We start from the raw sequence: 13,560 nt of genomic DNA on the forward strand, positions 1-13,560 counted from the left end.
CTTCTCTTCTCTTCTCTTCTCTTCTCTTCTCTTCTCTTCTCTTCTCTTCTCCTCTCCTCTCCTCTCTTCTCTTTCTGTCTTTATTTTTTTTCAAGATAAGGTTTTTCTGTGTAGCCTTGGATTGTGGTGCCACCCCTAGGCTGGTGGTCCTGGGTTCTAAAACAAAACAAGAGGAAACATGGAACAAGCCAGTAAGCAGCAGCTCTCCACGGTCTCCGCATCAGCTCCTGCCTCCCGTTCCTGCCTGTTTGGGTTCCTGTCCTGACTTTCTTCAATAAGGAAGCATAGACCAAATAAACCTTCCCCAGCTCAGGTTGCTTTGGTCATGGTGTTTCAGCAGAGCAACAGTAACCCAAACAAGCTGGGTGGATGGCAGGGTTGTTCCTCCCTCCACAGAAGACCCAGAGAGGCCGTTGTGAAGCTGTGAAAGTGAAGCCTAGGTTGTGTTGGAGACTCCAAGACGTTGGAGCTTCCAGAGCCATGGAACACCTTGTCAAGGAGAGCTGCCTACAAGGAATGGAAGTAGCCAAGAAAGAGAAATCTGTTACAGTCAGCAGAGCTGGAAAGGAACCGCCATCTGAGCCCTTAGGCATCAGACATGGAGCTACAGGTTTGGAGTTTGTCCTACTAGTTTTTAGTCTTCCTTTGGTCCAGTATTTCTTCACTGTGTCCCCTTTCCTTCCTATTGGAATGGTAATGTGTGCTGTTGTTAGCTGGAAGTATGTCATTTGCATTTTGATTTTACAAGGGGTTACAATGAAGAGAGATTGCATTGCCTTAAATCTCGTAAGAGATCTTGAACTTTTTTTTTTGAGACAGGGTTTCTCTGGCTCTGTAGACCAGGCTAGCCTAGAACTCACAGAACTCTGCCTGCTTCTGTCTCAAAAAAATAAAATAAAATAAAATAAAATAAAAATATATTTAAAAATATAAAAAGAACAGACTGGCAGGTAAGGTGGAAAAATGACATGAGATAAGCCATATCAGGAGATGGGACTCAGAACGGGGAGAGCAGGCCTTAAGGTCAGAGAGGGCTGCGCTTAGGAGAGAAAGCTGCCGTGGGCAGCCTGGCTGGGGCCTGAGGGAAAGTACATCCCTATCCCTCAGACAGAGGTTTCTGACTTCCAGTTCTTACACACCGCCTGACTTAGTGCCGCCCTGCTCATGTGCCAAGGGGCGTGGAGGAAGGCGTTGGGTAGGACCATAACCTTACCTTGCAAATTGTAAGGGGAGGGGCTAGGCTTATTTCCCTGCCAAAGCCAGGTTGCCCTAGCAGGCACCTGTCAGTTCTTTATTCTCAAGACACTGCGGGGAGGTGTGGCCTGATTTCTCCCAGGCTGCCGCACCTGGCCTCTTGGAATGAGCTTGTCTTAAAGCAGCAGGTCTGACAACAATGCACGATCCCTATAAAGCGATTATTTAAAAGACTTTAACAGAGCGGTGAGGTGACCCAGCAGGTGAAGGTACCCGCTGCCAAGCCTTGGGACGGTGAGTTTGCCTCTCAGGACCCACGTGGGGGAAGGAGGGAACCAACTCCTACAAGCTGTCTGACCTCTACAGGTGCAAGGTGACACACAAAATCTGCCCCTCCTCACCCCACCTAACACATGCACACACACACACGAAATAAATGTAATTACAAAATTTAAGACTTTAACATAAATAGATACTTTTAAGTGAATCTGAAATGGAAGACAATGTTCTGAGTGGTCAAAATCCTGAAACATTAACCTCTGTGGTGGTTTGAATGAGAATCCCCCCCACCCCCCGACACATGCACACCACCACATGCCGTAGGCTCATGTTTGAATTCTTGGTCCCTAGTTGGCAGTCACTTGGGAAGCAGTAGGAGGTGTGGCCTTTTGGGAGGAGGTTGTGTCACTGGGGCCAGCTTTCAGGTTTCAAAAGAAGCAGACCATTCCCAGGATTCTCTTTCTCCTTCTACTGATGGATCAGACATGGACTCTCAGCTGGGACGGCCACCATGCCTTTGGTTCATTATCTTGAACTCTAACCCTCTGAAGCCACAAGTTCAAACTTAAATACCTTTTTTAAAAGATTTATTTTATTTATTATGTATACAATGTTCTGCCTGCACGCCAGAAGAGGGGGCAGCAGATCTCACTATAGATGGTTGGGAGCCACCATGTGGTTTCTGGGAATTGGACTCAGGACCTTTAGGAAGAGAAGCCAGTGGTCTCAACCTCTGAGCCATCTCTCCAGCCCTGTATTTTCTCTTTTAAGTTGCCTTGGTCATGGTGTTTTGTCACTGCAGTAGAAAAGTAACTAGAATAAACCTTTAGAATTGTTCTTTTAGATACAGGAATTCGGTTTTAGTTTTACACTGGTGTCTTTACATTAGAATGTCAACCTTTTTAGCTGAGTCTTGCTAATTTCCAAACTCTAGGTTATACTTTGGAGTACTAATTTATCTCTTTTCAACCTTTGTCTAAATTTATGGCCAAGATGGAGCAAATTCTCCGAATAAAGATCTGACAATGCCAATTACATGATACATTTCAGCTTTTAAAATGTGAGAGCATGCCCGGCAGTCGGTACTCTGGAGGATCCAGGTTCAGTTCCCAGAACCCATTTGGTGGTTTGCAGCTGTCTATAACTCTAGCTCGTGGGTATCTGGTACCCTCGTGGCCTCTGTGGGCACCAGTGGTACAGAAATATACATATAGGCAAATGCCCACCCACATAAAATGTTTTAGGTAAATCCTTTTTTTTTCCCCCAAAGATTTATTTATCTTATTATGTATACAATGTCTTGCCTGCATATACACCTAAGCGTCAGAAGAGGGCACCAGACTTCATTATAAATGGTTATGAACCATGTGGTTGCTGAGAATTGAACTCAGGACCTTTGGAAGAGCAGGCAGTGCTCCTAACCTCTGAGCTATCTCTCCAGTGCCTAGTTAGATCTGTTTTAGTAAGAGTTTGCATAAAAGTCACTAATGTTAGCTAGATACAGATTAATAGTCTTGGAGGCCATTAAGGAACTTCCTCCCTCCAGTCATCCTGGAGCTCCACCTTCCAAGGAAAGAATTATAGTTTCTCCCTTAAGATAAAAGTTACCGCCAGGGAGTGGTGGCACTTTGATCCTATTGCTTAGGAGGCAACGGCAGGCTGATCTTCTGAGTTCAAAGCCATCCTGACCTACACAGTGAGTTCCAGGACAGCCAAGGCTATGCAGAGAAACCCTGTCTCAAAAAGAAAAAGAAAAACAAAAAACCATTCAACCAAACAAACAATCAAGTTTAAATTGCTACATGAAAAGTAGAAATTTCCAAGATTTGTTGAGGCCCACTGAATGAAAGCTTCTTTCAAAATAATGGGGTTCGTGTTCTCCCTCTGGCCCTGGGTAGACACATGGCATTCTGATATGCCCAGAATTTATATACAATTGTCTCTTCCCTTAAGAGTTAACCCAGCTAGGCCTGTCAGTCATCAGGAAGAATCAGGAAAGCTGATTTACCTGAAGCCATGCTAAGGGGATGGGAGGAATAATTACCCCCTTAATAAGATAACGTACTTATCTTCCACAAAAGCCCCTCCCTCATGCATCTGCTTACAAGGTTTCTCTCATGCTAAACTGCTAAGTTTGCTCACTCTTCCAAGTTTTCCTGACTTGATACTGACTGTCAGCAAAGATTATACCTGTACCCCTCCCCCCCCAAAAATAAAAAGATTATACATGCAGGGCTGGAGAGGTGGCTCAGCTGTTAAGAGCACTGAATGCTTTTCCAGAGGACCCAGGTTCAATTCCCAGAACCCACATGGTAGGTGGTTCACAACTGTTGGTACTTCCAGTTCTGAGGGATGTGACAGCCTCTTCTGGCCTCTGTAGGCACCAGGCATACATGCAGGTAAAACACGCACACACGCGCGCGTGCACACACACACACACACACACACACACACACACACTTTAAAGATTATCTCTCCAGTCATGCGGTGCCAGGTCACCATGCAGATGTGGAGAGCTTCCCGCCATGAAGTTTGTGTCATCTCCCACCAGTCACAACATTAGGTGTGCAGGTCAATGATGCGTCTGTCATCAAGTGCGGAGGTTATTTACAGTCTGAGCTCATAGAAACATGCAATGTAAAAAAAAAAAAAAAAAAAAAAAAAGCTATGAGCCAGTTTCCTTTGACACGGACACTCTCCACATTAACTCCTTTGTAGGCTTCATTGAGAGTTACATCAGATCAGAAGAAAAAAGAACTAAAGGTTGATTTATAGATGTTTATAGATGTTTTTTCATGATACGTGGACCACACAAAGGCAGGGTAAGAGGCTCACTCAGATGCCTGAGGAAGCAGCTCGGTCAGTGAAGTGTGTGCACAAGAATAAGGACTTGAGTTCAGATGCCCAGAGTCCACGTGAAATCTGGGCGCCATGTCATGCATCTGTAGCTATAGCTCTAGGGGAATGGAGACAGGTGGATTCCTGAAGGTCACTGGCCAGCCATCCGGTCAGTGAGCTCAAGCTCAGTGAGAGATTCATCAGGAGCTGTCTGAAGGGATGGCTAAGGGGGCTAGAGAGATGGCTCAGAGGTTAAGAGCGCTGACTCTTGCAAAGGTCCTGAGTTCAAGTCCCAGCAACCACATGGTGGCTCGTAACCATCTATAATGAGATCTGCTGCCCTCGCTAGTGAGCAGGTGTTGATGCAGGCAGAGCATCGTATGTATAATAAATGATTTTCTTTTTCTTTTTTTAAGAAAGATGGCTCAGTAGCTGAGTGCTTTCTCTGCAATCTTGAGGATGAGAGTTTGGGAGCCAAGAATCCATGAAACAAGCCGTGTGTCCCACAAAACCTGAAACTACAGCTCTGAACGACCCCTGGCCTCCTCATGGTCTCCGATCTCTGCACAGTCACCGGTGTGCACTTACACAGACTCTGTTTGCTACATGTGTTGCCTTAGTTCACTTTCTATCACTGTAGTAAGCACCAGGACCAAACCCAAAGAAGAAAAGGTTCATTTGGCTTCAGTGTACAGTCCATCCTCAAGGAAGGCAAGGCAGGAACTGAGGCAGACACTGGGGGAGTTCAGCTCACCGGATTGCTCAGACTGCTTCCTCATAGAATCTAGGCCCACCTGTCCAGCTGTGGCACCAACCACAACAGGCTGGGCCCTCCTCCATCAATTGCCAACCAAGAGAATGCCTCACAGGCATGCCTGCAGGTCAACCAGTTGGAGTCAGGTCTTTCAGTTGAGCTTCAAAGATGAGTCTAGTTGGTTGACAAAAACTAATCAACACAGAGAAAGAGAGTGTGTGTGCACTTTGGCTGTTCCTTCTCCATCTTTGTCCTCATGGCCTCTCCCTCATTGTGACCTTCTCATGGCCTCCTTCTCCAGACCTCCTCCTTCCCCTCTCCTGAGACCCCCTTCCTCGGATCGGAGGACCAGCCCTAACTCTCTCTGCCCAGCTATTATTAGCCAATCAGAGATGATGGAGAACAGTTTTTTACACCACTTTGAGACAGGAGATTCTCCATAGAAATGACAGTGCCCACATCTGGATTGCAGTTCGGGGCCCAGAAATCAGCATCTGAATATGGAGTGTACAGACAAGAGCATCCCCCTCTCCCTCTTTTTTTTTTTTTTTTTTTTTTTGAGACAGGGTTACTTTGTATAGCCTTGGCTGTCCTGGACTTGCTTTGTAGACCAGGCTGGCCTTGAACTCACAGAGATCCACCTGCCTCTGCCTCCCAAGTGGTAGGATTAAAGTCGTGCAGCACCAAGCCTAGCAGAGGCACTAGAAAACAATGCTGTCTCTTAGCAGATATTTAGTTTATATAAAACAGATACTTCATACCTGGACTGCACAAAATCGCAAAATCGGGTAACTTCAGAAGATTGGAGAAAACTGATATCAGCCGTATGGTATAGAGTTTCATTTGGTTATAACTTTTTGTTTTTTAAAGATTTGTCTATTTATTATGCATACGGTGTTCTGACTGCATGTACACCTGCCCCCAACAGAGGGCACCAGATCTCATTAAAGATGGTTGTGAGCCACCATGTGGTTGCTGGGAATTGAACTCAGGACCTTTGCAAGAGTCAGTGCTCTTAACCTCTGAGCCATCTCTCCAGCCCCTGATCATAACTTTTATATTGCATCAAACATAGCTGGAGGGCCCCAGAACTAGCCCTTTTAGAAACCGTCCAGTGGTTAGAGCCCAGCCTCATGGGATTTTTGTAGCTTCTCTAATCAAAACGATGGATAATTTATAACAGGGGCTTCTCTGTTATTGTCTCTGGGGTCCTAGCTGGCTGACTCTGGAAGGCAGCGGCCAGAGTATTGGCAATCCTTTTTGTCCCTCTGTCCTTACTGGTATAGGCTTCCAAGTTTTCCTGCACACAAGACAGCTTCACAGATCTTGTCACTTTAACTTCTTTGTAACATTAGGTGAAGTTTAGACAAAATAATCCAAATAACTTTTTTTAGTCTTGGTTTTGTTGTGATTCAATTTCTTCAAGTGGTTAAAGCCTAAAAACATTAGCAAAGGCACAGGTAGGTATCTTATTTAGACATATATTCTTGTTCTTTTGACCAGCTCCTATAAATGTTGCCACGGGTAGGTCAATACAACCTTAGGCATTCTAACAAACTTTAACTGTCTACCATATATCATCCGCAAGGCCTTTCTCTACAAACTTTGTACAATGTATTCACAACTTTTTATCCCCTTCACTTCATGCTTAAATCCTTTCCAACAATTCTTTCTCATAACTGCTGGTTTTCCGCCCTAAATATAAATCTAAATCACATGCATGGCATATTGTAGAATGCCTCTATTTTTTTTCTGCCTGCATGCCAGAAAAGGGCACCAGATACCATCATAGATGGCTATGAGCCACCATGTGGGTGCTGGGATTTGAACTCGGGACCTCTGGAAGAGCAGCCAGTGCTCGTAACCTCTGAGCCCTCTCTCCAGCCCGAATGCCTCTATTTTTAATTACCAAACGTTTTGGTTTTTGTTTCTTGTTTTTCGAGACAAACTTTCTCTGTTTAGCCTTGGCTGTCCTGGACTCGCTCTGTAGGCCAGTCTGGCCTCCTGGAACTCACAGAGATCCATTGCCTCTGCCTCCCAGAACGCTAGGGTTGCAAGTGTCTGCCTCACTTGGATAATCTCAAAACTTTTAACCTTGTTGCAAGTCCTAAGAGACTCTCTTCTCCACTTGGACTTTTACCACTATTGCCCTGTTTTCACTCTGTGGCCTGAGAGTTAGAAAAAAGTCATACTATAGGGGCTGGAAAGATAGTTCCGCTGTCACTGCCAGGAGCTTTTACCACTCCTAAAGAGGAGCACAGTCCGGGTGTCCAGCACCCCCGTTGGAGCTCACAGCCATCTGAAACTCCAGTTACAGGGGATCTGACGCCCTCTTCTGGCCTGTAGTTCTGTAGACTCCAGAATTACAGTCACATGCACACGAATAAACAATAAAATACATCTTTTTTTTTTTTTAAGTCATTCTATCAAGATAAATTATTACCTAGAGACTCAGATGAGAAAATAGTTAGGATGAAGAGGAAAGGATTTGTGGGATAAATGACTCTAGAAATATCATTCTAAAAGGATGTTAAAGATATCAAATAAAATAAGAATTTTTTTTTTTCCCAAGAGTGAGTAAAAGGTAGAGACAAAACCGTAAAAACTTAAAGCTAAGTCACAGTTGTGACCTTGGAAGGACAATCTTTTTTTTTTGGTTATTATTAACAAGAAAAGACAGAAAATGAAGTACACCGGAAGCCAAAAATCTTTCCACATTAGCCCTGTGATTGCAAACTTAGATGACAATTGACGTTAACTAATGCCTTTTCGTCCTCATCCAGAGTCAGGAATAGTATCGTTGTTCTCTCTCCCTCCATTCACCCGACTTCCCTTCTCTCTGGAATCTTCTCGGTGTCAGGCCAGCGAAGATACGACGTGTGATGTCAGCATCCCTCACCCAGCGGCTCTGTGTCTCACCCGAGTGGAACCGCGAAGGCCTTCTTTTTCCCTGTGTACACTGTTGAAGGCCTATTCGTGTTCGGGACTCTGGTATTGATGCTCCCATCTCACTTAGGACCAAACACTGAAGATCCTGGCAAGTTGCCTCAGTGGATGGTAGACCTCATTATTATTATTATTATTATCCCATGTGGGATGTTGGTTGTGGAATTTTTTAAAAATTTGTCTTCATTAGGGGCTGAAGATATGGCTCAGCAGTACTGGCTGCTCTTCCAGAAGACCAGGGTTCAATTCCCAGCACCCGCATGGCAGTTTGCACTTGTAACTCCAGTTCTAGGGCATCCTAGGCCCTCACACGGGCACACATGCAGGCAAAACACCAATGCATATAAAAAAACAAATGAAAAAAAGCTGCCATTATACAGTGTAGGGTAGATGTTTCTTTCTAAGAAGCCACCCATGGTGGTGTGTCTTATCGCCACCAGAGAAGAGAATATTCACTGTTAACATTGGCTTGGGCCAGGTATGGAGCTGAGGCCTAAGGAATCGATCCAAATGACCAGCCACCACCCACGTATGGATTTTCTATTAGAGGGCCCAGACTTCTGGATTGGAAAGGTTGACAGGAGGCTCTGATCCTTAACTTACCTGGTGAGACACTGACCTACCAATCTTCACCTGCTGTTTCTTTTTCTCTTCTGTTTGAGGTTTGTCTCCCCAATACAGGACCATGTGCCCCAGGAGTATGTGTCCCAGAGGACTTTTCTTTGTTGTTGTTGTTGTTTTAAACAGGGTTTCTCTGTGTAGCCCTGGCTGTCCTGGAACTCTCCTTGTAGACCAGGCTGGCCTTGAACTCACAGAGATCCACCTGCCTCTGCATCCCAAGTGCTGGGATTAAAGGCCTGTGCCACCACTATCCGGTGCAAACTTATTAATTAAAAAAAAAGAAGTTTATTTCATGTGAATGCATGTCTTCCCTTTATGTATGTCTGCGCACCGCTTGCGTACCTGGTGCACAAGAAAGCCAGAAGAGGCTGTTGGATCTCCAGGAACTGGAGTTATAGATGGTTATGGGTGCTGGGACTTGAACTTGGGTCCTCCAGAAGAGTAGTCAAGTCCAGTAGGAAGGCTGGCTTGCCATCCCTAGCTTGTGTCGTGATGTCTTGATCCGAGGCTTCAGCCTTCCCTTCCTGCAGTAAAAGCCCTCAGAAACCATCACTAAGCATCACGGAGGCCCTTTGTGGCTACTGACGGATCCGTGCAAACTCCCAATGAGGTTGCTCCCAGGGTCCATGCTGACAACCTCATGCCTTATGCAGGATCCTCCAGACCAGGCCCTTAGTTCTACCAGAGGTTTCTTGCACTCACCCAGATCACTCTCCCTGTCTCTGGTCCCTCTTCCGAGCCAGGGCCCTCAGACTGGGAGTCTGCACATGCTTTGAGCTTGAACATACATCTCGATCGCTCACGACCCGAGGGCTGTCCCAGCCTCCGAAGCAGGACTGTGGGATTTCGATTTCCTCCTCCTTCTCTTGGTTTGGGAGTTGTTTTTGCAGAACCTCATCATCCGCCCCAGTGGGCTCTCTGGGGAATGTCTGAGGGAGTAATCTTCACTCCCGCCTTTCTTACAGCTTCCTGGATTTACTCAACCTCCCGGACACACGACCCACGCTGGCAGTTTCTCTTATTCTGCCTGGGCCTTTTGTTCCCCATTTTCGGCTCACTCACATTCTGTTAGTCCTAAAAGCAGAGAGTGTCCCCACATCCAGGGTCACAAGGCAGCAAGGTGGGAGTCAGCTCCCTCGACCTGACTCTCGGTAATAGAGAGCCCCGATTTGGGTCTGGGGGTGGCTTTCAAGCAAATGACTACACAGTCCGAAGGGTTTCAGCAAGGCAAAAGTCTCCTTCTGCAGCAGGGTGTGCAGCCACGGCAAACGCGCACGCACGCGCACACACACACACACACACACACACACACACACACTCACACGCATGCACACCCAGTGGGAGTCCTGCTCAGTCTATTCCCAGCAGTAAGGGGTCCTGTACCTCACTCTGAGTGGTCAGACCTGGGTCTCACACTGTTATATGGCACGGTTGATAACCAGAATCAACAGAATGCAATTTTCAGCAGAGAGTGTAACGTGAGCACAGATTTGGATTAGGGAAGTTAACCCTGGAGGAATTTGAACTGTTACCAAGTGGCTTCTTTAATTTTTTTTTAAATGGAGCTGTGCATTATTTCACCCTCTGGTAGGAAAGACAGTACATTTTGTTTTACTTAAGACCTGCTTTTTAGCCGGGTGGTGGCGCACACCTTCAATCCCAGCACTCAGGGAGGCGGATCTTTCTGAGTTCGAGGCCAGCCTGGTCTACAGAGTGAGTCCAAGGACAGCCAGGGCTACACAGAGAAACCCTGTCTCAAAAAACCAGAAGCAGGGGCCTGGAGAGAAGGCTCTCACTGTCTGCTCTTCCAAAGGTCCTGAGTTCCCAGCAACTACGCGGTGGCTCATAACCATCTGTAATGAGATCTGGTGCCCTCTTCTGGTGTGCAGGTGTACATGCAGGCAGAATATTTAATAAACTGTGTCTGCGGCCAGTGATCGTGGCTACACCCCATGACCAGATGGCAAGGCACGTCTAGATGGTAGAACACGGCACACTTTGTTTCCAGGACCGAGAGGTCAATCTGGAACCGTCCTGGAAACTTCCTGTTGACTGGCTTCCACGGTACAGAGGGGGTGGGGAGGAGGGGGTGGAGGTGGGGGAGGGAGTGACCACTGGCGCAATCGTGACATGACTCTTCATGACTCTTATGGGAGTGACCCCAAGATCCTGGTTGGGTTCCACACCCGTTCCCCAGGAAGAGATTCATGCCTGGTTCTGCAAACGTGACCGAAAGCCCCCAGTTGGGGAGGTCGCAGCTTCTAGGGAATCCTCTGACTTTGTTTTCTTCTAAATGCTCGTGCTCTCCAACTGTCTCCTGCGTGTTTGTTTATGCCCCTAGATTACTGCTGCTCTCAGCCTCGCCGGAAGAATCTTCCCGTGGCAGTGGGCAGCAGTTAAGGCCGAGACCCTCACAGGGTGCATCCGCCCCTCCCCCAAGGCTCGGGAACTAGCGCGGAGAGGTGGTAGCAGGTATAAAGGAGCCAAGAGGGTGGGGAAGGGCGCTGTGAGACGCCCTCTTCTGGACGCGACCAGGCTGTCGCGCGCATGAACTCCTGGCAGCCGGGGTCATCTGCACAAAATCAAGGCGGTCAACATTCCTGCCTTGGAGGGGGAGAAGCTCACAAGGCCCCACCCCCAGCTGAGACGCAATTGGCAGTTGGTGGCTGCGGGGAAAGGGCAGAGCCGAATTTCTTCGGGTGTGTGCGGCCTCTGGTAGGTGGCCCGCGCTCCAGTGGATGGCCCCACGCCCGTGGGCATGTGGACAGCACTAAGTGGACTCTGAGTCATTTTTACAGAGGATGTGAAAGTGGGAGGGAGACCTACGGGGGTCGGGCAGGGGAAAGGAAGTAGGAAGTAGGGTGTGGTCAAGCTGCGTTGTGTACAGGTAACAAATAGTCAAAGAATAATTTTTAAGCCAAAGTAAAAGTTAAGTTTTATCGATATAGCCTGTCTAGATCAACCTCTGGATACGTGCGTTGTGTGAGCGTTGCTTGCAAACCACTACCTTAGGCGTCAGGGGACACTGGAGCAGTTCAAGCTCAGGCGGCAGGAGAGGTGGACACCACACTAGTTGATGCCCTGCCAAATGGGCTGGATGATCAGGAAGGGCCAAAGCAGCGGAGGGGGACAAGGAGAAACTACGCTTTCATGGAGCATCAGTCTTTAGAATGACCTCACAACCTGGCTCAGCTATTACTGTTTGATAAGTTAGAAAACCGAGATCCAATTTCTGCTTAAAAGACTTACTTCTAAAGCAGCCGGTTAGCAGTTAGATTGTGCTGCTGCTGGGGCCACAGCTGAATCCCTTAGCCTCTTGGAGAAGCCTGTTCCTGTCCTGGGAACCTCCTCCTGTCAACTGCTCCGATGGGGAGCCACCCCAGGGCTGTGTCTTTCTGGGCTCTGCCAATCACCCGCTGGGCTGGTCAGGCCAAAGGGAATCTAAAGATAAGCCTCTTGCAATTTACAAGGTGGGTTTTTGGTGTCAGGAGCCTGCTGCTCTCAGAATAATCCGGAGCCCTGCTGCTGATCCTGGCCAGATCTGTCCCTTTTCTTCCAATATGCACCTGGATTCCAAGTTCCCAAATGCCTGAATCTGGAAGAAACTCACAGCCTGTTCGCCGAGCAGCTTCAACCCCAAATGATGCTATTTTCACCATTTCTGTCACCGCTCATGTTTCCACAACAGTGGAAAGGCCAGTCTCTCCAGTGGGCTCTAGAGCGCATCCTCAGTCCCTCTCAGGGGCTCAGTCCATTGTGCTGTTCAGTCAGCTTCCTCTCCATCAGCCTGGACAGGCACAAGCTCTCCAATGCTGTGGCCCCTACCCAGCCACACCCGGCTGTGCCCCACAGTGAGGCTTCTTGAAAGAGCTGGCTGTCTATACAAGCTGTCTCAATTCCCTCCCCTGATCCACTTCTAACTTTCCACACTCAGCAATGTCCCCCGTGTCTCTGTTACAGAATGACGTGTTTGCCTTACTCAAGCCACGAGAGACTAATTCATTGTCCAGGTTATTTGTTTGTTTGTTTTGTTTTTTACTTGCCTGACATTTCAGAGCCCTATGTTCAGAGTAATTCTGTTAATGGAGCTCATGGTGCATTTACTTTCCAAATGTTTCTTCTTTTATTTAATTTAATTTGTTTTTTATTTTTTTGAGACAGGGCTTCCCTGTGTAGCCTTGGCTGTCCCAGACTCACTTTGTAGACCAGGCTAGCTTGGAACTCACAGAGATACGCCTGGTGCTGCCTCCCTGAATGCTGGGTTTACAGGTGTGCACCACTGTGCCTGGCTGCTTTCCAGATATTTCTAATTTTATCGTTTAGGGTCATAGATCATACTCTAAACTACCGCAATGTCCTTGGACTTAAAAGTTTCTAGATAGACAAGAATAGAAAAACCGAGCTTAATTTATGTTAACTTACTATGCAGTTTCAGGGAGATGTCCATGAAAGCCATACCTCAAGTGTGTGTGGGGGGAAAAAAAACCAAAACTACATGCGACTGTTTAGTGCTAAATCCTCAGTGAGTGACATAAACAAATCTGTTCGCTGAGCGTGCGCATGTACGATCCAATGCTCAAAGGGAGAAACTATGGTGTATAAAAGCCGGAGGGGGCTTGGGGGGGAAGACTGAGGAAACAGACTCCCTTGAGTCCCGAGTCAGGCAACTAGACTAAAACGACTAACTGGACAAACAGATCTGGACAGGATCAGCGTACGTGGGGAGGGTGCGACGGCGAGGGCAGTCGGGGCCCCAACAGCCAAGTTGACAGCGGGGCGGAGCCGAAGAGGCCAAGAGCGCACCTGGGTCGCGGCGGGGGCGGAGCCAGATGAAGCCCCGCCCCGCCCCGCCCCGCCCCGCCCCCGAGCGCCCCGCCCTCGGGGGAGCCGGAAGCCTGGCGAAGGAGGCGGTGCGAGGCGGACGGGAG

The sequence above is a fragment of the Psammomys obesus genome, unplaced genomic scaffold (genome assembly GCF_907164565.1).
Source record: "Psammomys obesus unplaced genomic scaffold, mPsaObe1.curated_primary_1811, whole genome shotgun sequence".
In the NCBI taxonomy this organism is placed as follows: domain Eukaryota; kingdom Metazoa; phylum Chordata; class Mammalia; order Rodentia; family Muridae; genus Psammomys; species Psammomys obesus.